Source organism: Silurus meridionalis, chromosome 15 (assembly GCF_014805685.1).
Source record: "Silurus meridionalis isolate SWU-2019-XX chromosome 15, ASM1480568v1, whole genome shotgun sequence".
Lineage (NCBI taxonomy): Eukaryota > Metazoa > Chordata > Actinopteri > Siluriformes > Siluridae > Silurus > Silurus meridionalis.
The window spans coordinates 12,014,126-12,020,614 of record NC_060898.1 but is presented as its reverse complement, the minus strand read 5'-3'; positions in this window follow the sequence as shown (position 1 = coordinate 12,020,614).

Here is a 6,489-nt window from a genome sequence, read left to right as displayed (position 1 = left end):
CATTGTAGTTTAACTGTAACACAAAATGCATTTTTGGACCTATAACTTCAGCAGTTTATAGATATTATATACTTATAGTTATTTGGATGAACATATACCATATATAATATGAATATCAATTATTCATTTAATTTATCTTGTGCTTAAGCTGTTTATTTTAACATCGTTTTCTATATTTGGTATATTTACTCTTATGTCATAAATTAACCCAGCCATTAGGGTTGCACAAGCCAGTGCATTCTTAGTGCCCAAGCCCGGATAAATGAGGTGGGTTGCGTTAGGAAGGGCATCCAGCGTAAAACGTGCCAAATCAAATATGCGGATAACAAATCAGAAATTTATACTGGATCGGTTGAGGCCTGGGTTACCAACGACCGCCACAGGTATTGTTAGCCAACAGGGTTGCGAAATTGGAAAATTGGGCTAGTGTTGATCGAAGGAGGAGAAGGAGAGGAGGATAATGTCTACAGAGACAGCAGGAAAATAAGTGGAGGAGAGTGGAGGTTAGGGTTAGTCATTTAAATGTTGTTACAATGACTGGTAAAGGGAAAGCTGTAGCTGATATGATGGAGAGGAAAAAGGTAGATATGTTGTGTGTTCAGGAGACAAAGTGGAATGGGAGTAAGACCAGGAACATTGGAGGTGGGTTTAAATATCATGGTGTGGAATGAACGATTGGTGATTGGGGCAGGCTTTAATGGGCATGTAGGTGAAGGGAACAGAGGAAATTAGTAGGTGATGGGTAGGTATGCATTGTATGTTAATGGATTTAGAGAAAGCGTACGACAGGGTGCAGAGAGAGGAGTTGTGGTATTGTATGAGGAAGTCAGGTGTGTCAGATAAGTATGTGAAGGTGGTGCAGGACATCTATGAGGACAGTGTGACAGCAGTGAAGTGTGCAGTAGGAAAGACAGACTGGTTCAAGGTGGAGGTTGAATTGCATCAAGGATCGGCTCTGAGCCCTTTCCTGTTTGCAGTGGTGATGACTTTTTGATGATGACTTTTCATGTCTTTTTGTTCATTTAGGACAACTGAAACTATATGCTTTTTATGGTGTGTTTTAGTGTAACTTTTTATAGAACACATTAACTGAGGTGATTGATAATTCAACCTTGATTTCTAGTTAATTTCCAAGCAGTGTGTCAGAGGCCTAAGAGGCTCTGCTGTCTTATTACATATGCAAACAAATCCATATTCAGTACACAATTTGAGGTCTTTTTCTCCAAACTTCCACATGGTAATGATGTTACCGGGTCAAGGACTGTGTTGGATATGAGCTGCCAGAAATGAAGTCACAGACTTGGAAAACAGTGTATTTTGTGCTGTGAAAATCAGCAGCCTGAGGCACGATGAGTTTCAGAAGGAAATGTTAAGGTCATGATGAAGGTCATAGTTATATTACAGCCTTCCCTAAAGACCCATCCTAAAAATGTCAGTGATATCTCTGCACTTGTTATTGTACTTCTTGGTTTGACTGAGTGTGGAGCTTTTGTGTGCTTGTGTGATCATGCTGATGCTGCATGCTGTGTGACCAGTCTAAGAACACCTACTAATCCTCTGTAATTGAAATCATAATAAGACAGTGAGGTATGGCTGGTTGTTTCTGCTGAAGAACATCCTGGATTTAAAGCAATCTAATTGGGATATCTTGTGTGGGGTTGTTTATTTTAGACTATCCAAGTTAGATCTTACAATTTATAATAAAAAGCCAATTATGATGTCATTCTCTGGTACTCTGAAATATTGAAGTTATTCTCTAAAATAGTAACGCATAGAGGTTGTGCTTTTACATTGATATGACAAATAACCTTCCATCATTTTGAAGTTATGGGAATGGGACATATAAATGTTATTATTCAGTAATGTTGATATTTGATATTGAGTGATAACTCTCAACAAACCAGCAGCTGCTCTTGGTCAGAGATTCGCAAGTTATTGATATTGACATGGCCTCAGACATAATTAAGTTACTATTACGCTTACTATTACACTTCACTTATGCTATAGGGTACCATTGTATCTAGTAGATTTTAGAGTAACTCTAATATGCAGCTGAATATTTATATCTATGAATGTCTATCATACGGTCATCCAGCATACAGCCCACCAACTCCTTTTAAGGGGTTTAGGAGTATATTTTTTAAAGAGTTTTAAGGTAATATAAATAACCAGATTTCAGCTTTACAACTTAAAACCTTTACAAAATACATGAAACTAATCCAAACCATTTAAGCTTTAGAAAATATAAATCCAAATCATAAGTATTTCACATTTCATATGGCACCGTTTCTGGTGGATAAATATTATTTCTAAAATATATTTTATACATAATCCTTCTTTCTCTCAAAATGCTTACAATATGCCATCATATCATAGAGACACTATCTGCACTAAGACCTTTCTATCTAGTTGAAATGTAATACATAATTGGGAATGGTGCCATAAAACAATGTATTTTCTGCCATGGAATATTTACTCTGCAAAGTCAGCAAATCGTTATTTAAAATCAAGTTGTAAATGAAAATAATAATAATTTACTATTTGTTGAATGGCTGATATAAATAGTGAGGCTTTGATATTCAGGCAGGGGGTTTCTCCAAACATTCAGCTGAAATACTTGGCCTCTTGTAAAACTCCACGTCTCTTGTAAAACTTACCAAAGGTGTTCTTTGCTAGGATATTTCTTTCTGACCTTGCAATCCAGTTCAACTGCAAAATGTTCAATAGGATTTACGTTCGGTGACTAGGCAGACCATTCCCTGAACTGAAACACTCCAGTTCTTCAAATAAGGCTTGCAGACATTTGAAATATGTCTTGTTGTATGGTGAAGTTAATTCCAATTAGCTACAGTCCAGATGGAATTGCATGGCGTTCAGTCCAGTATGAAATGGTAGCAGTCCAGTATGGATTTGTAGCCATGTTGGTTCACTATTCATTTCTTTGCTCCACAACAAAACAACCCCAAACCATTAAGCTCCCACCTCCATGTTTAACTGTGGGTGTCAGGCAGTCTGGCAACATCTTTCCAGTTCTTCTGTTAGAGGCATATATATATATATATATACACACTCACCGGCCACTTTATTAGGTACACCTGTCCAACTGCATGTTAACGCAAATTTCTAATCAGCCAATCACATGGCAGCAACTCAATGCATTTAGGCATGTAGACATGGTCAGGATGATCTGCTGCAGTTCAAACCGAGCGTCAGAATGGGGAAGAAAGGTGATTTAAGTGATTTTGAACGTGGCATGGTTGTTGGTGCCAGACGGGCTGGTCTAAGTATTTCAGAAACTGCTGATCTACTGGGATTTTTACGCACAGCCATCTCTAGGGTTTACAGAGAATGGTCCGAAAAAGAGAAAATATTCAGTGAGCGGTAGTTCTGTGGGCACAAATGCCTTGTTGATGCCAGAGGTCAGAGGAGAATGGCTAGACTTGTTCAAGCTGATAGAAAGGCAACAGTAACTCAAATAACCACTCGTTACAACCGAGGTATGCAGAAGAGCATCTCTGAACGCACAACACGTCGAACCTTGAGGCGGATGGGCTACAGCGGCAGAAGACCACACCGGGTGCCACTCCTGACAGCTAAGAACAGAAACTGAGGCTACAATTCGCACAGGCTCACCAAAATTGGACAATAGAAGATTAGAAAAACATTGCCTGGTCTGATGAGTCTCGATTTCTGCTGTGACATTCGGATGGTAGGGTCAGAATTTGGCGTCAACAACGTGAAAGCATGGATCCATCCTGCCTTGTATCAACGGTTCAGGCTGGTGGTGGTGGTGTAATGGTGTGACGGATATTTTCTTGGCACACTTTGGGCCCATTAGTACCAAATGAGCTTCGTGTTAATGCCACAGCCTACCTGAGTATTGTTGCTGTGCATGTCCATCCCTTTATGACCACAGTGTACCCATCTTCTGATGGCTACTTCCAGCAGGATAACGTGCCATGTCATAAAGTTCGAATTATTTTAGACTGGTTTCTTGAACATGACAATGAGTTCATTCTACTCAAATGGCCTCCACAGTCACCTGATCTAAATCCAATAGAGCACCTTTGGGATGTGGTGGAACGGGAGATTCGCATCATGGATGTGCAGCCGACAAATCTGCAGCAACTGCGTGATGCTATCATGTAAATATGGACCAAAATCTCTGAGGAATGTTTTTAGTTCCTTGTTGAATCTATGCCACGAAGGATTAAGGCAGTTCTATATATATATATATATATATATATATATATATATATATATATATATATATACACACATTTTTACTGACAAAAGATGTAAAAATTGTGTTTGGGGTTGTTGTGTATATATATAATTATTAGTGGATGCGTAATAGTGACTAATACTTTGTGACCAACATTTTATATGCAGATTGATTACTCCACACTAAACTGTTTATCAAGTATGTTCTCTCAGCACCACTGCTGCATGTAAATATGACATATCACAACACTACAGAGACTGAGGTGTGTATTAGGAGTCACATAGAATATAGATTAAGATGGCAGAGGTAAAGCTGTTTGTAAAAGGGCCATGCGTTAGGATTTAGAAGGCACTTAAGTAAAGTTAAGTAAACTCTCTGTCTAAATCAAAGAAATAAAAGAGGACTATCTGCTGCATATTGAATTGCATAGCAAATTTTTTTTTTTTTTACATTGCATCATATTGCATTAAATTGCATTGTGTTAAATCAAATCGAAATCTTATTGCTTCGCATCATAATAGGCGTGAATCATATTGCATTGCATCAGTAGCTACTTTATATGTATTTTTTAATGTATCCTATCTTTGGCTATACATCAAGGTGCGAATTGTATCACCCTCAGTTTTGGAGATGCACATCCATAATACATATTTAAATAAAAAATATTTAATATACTGTATATACCCTTACATAAAGTATGCATTCCATTCATAAAGACATTCAGACCTTTTCATTTTTTGTTTAGAAACTAAATCAAATATCATTGCAACATTCTGCTGATCTGGGCTTAAGTAGCCAGACGGAAGCATTTCATCAGTTCAAGACACATGAAAGTCTGCTTGGAATTTGCTAATTTCTTTTTGTATGTGTCTTGCACTGAGGCCAGCCTTCCATATGGCCACTCTGCCATAAAGCCCAGATCAGTGAAGTGTTGCAGTGTTGGTTGACCTTCTGATCAAGATCCAGAAACAATCTCATTGAAGTTAAAACTGAAAAATGCCAGATAAACAAACACCAAAAAGTTTTAAAGTTTGGTCTTTTAAACATTAGATCACTTGCACCCAAAGCACTGATTATAAATGAGATGATCACAGAGAATAATCTCGATGCACTCTGTCTAACTGAGACCTGGATTAAACCAGGTGATTATATGGGTCTAAACGAGTCGACACCGTCAGGATATGTTTATAAGCATGAGCCCCGTCAGACTGGTCGTGGGGGGGGTGTAGGAACCATTTATACTGCTTCTCTTAATGTTAGTCAGATGTTAGGATTCAGCTTTAAATCATTTGAAGTGCTCGTTCTTAAAGTTGTACTTTCGGACATACATAGTAAACTCGCTCTGGTCACCGTGTACAGACCCCAGGACCCTACGCTGATTTTCTTCAAGAGTTTGCTTGTTTTCTATCAGATCTCTTGATCAATTTTGATAAAGTGCTGCTTGTAGGAGACTTTAATATTCATGTAGATGATGTAAACGATGCTCTAGGATTATCATTTGTTGACTTATTAAACTCTTTTGGGGTTAAACAAAACGTCACCAGACCAACTCATCGCTTTAACCACACACTAGACTTAATAATATCACACGGAGCAGACGTCACTGATATAGATATTTTACCTCAGAGTGATGACATCACAGACCATTACCTCATACTGTACACACTACCGGTAGAGCAGATTAGCCGTGTTGCACCACGTTATCGACCTGGTAGGACTATTGTTCCAACCACTAAGGACAGATTCGTAAATAACCTGCCTGATTTATCTCAATTTCTCACTAAACCCATAACTACTATTAATCTTGATGAGATAACTAAGAACATAGACCTTATCCTCACTAGCACATTAGACACCGTTGCCCTATCCGGTTAAAAAGGTTAGAGACCAAGCACCTGCATCTTGGTATAATAGTCATACACATGCCCTCAAGAGAACAGCACGTAATCTGGAGAGAAAATGGAGGAAAACTAAATTGGAGGTATTTAGAATCACAGATAAAGACAGTATGCTCAGCTACAGATGGGCGCTAAAAGCTGCTAGAGCTGAACACCTGAGCAAACTTATAGAAAACAACAAAAACAATCCCAGGTTCCTTTTCAGTACAGTAGCTAAACTAACTACAAATCAGGGCTCTGAAAATTGTGTTCCATCACAGTTTAGTAGTGAGGACTTTATGATTTTCTTCACTGAAAAAATAGATAACATTAGAAAAACAATTGTGGCAGTTCAACCTCTTACAGCATCTCCTGAGACAGTGTTAC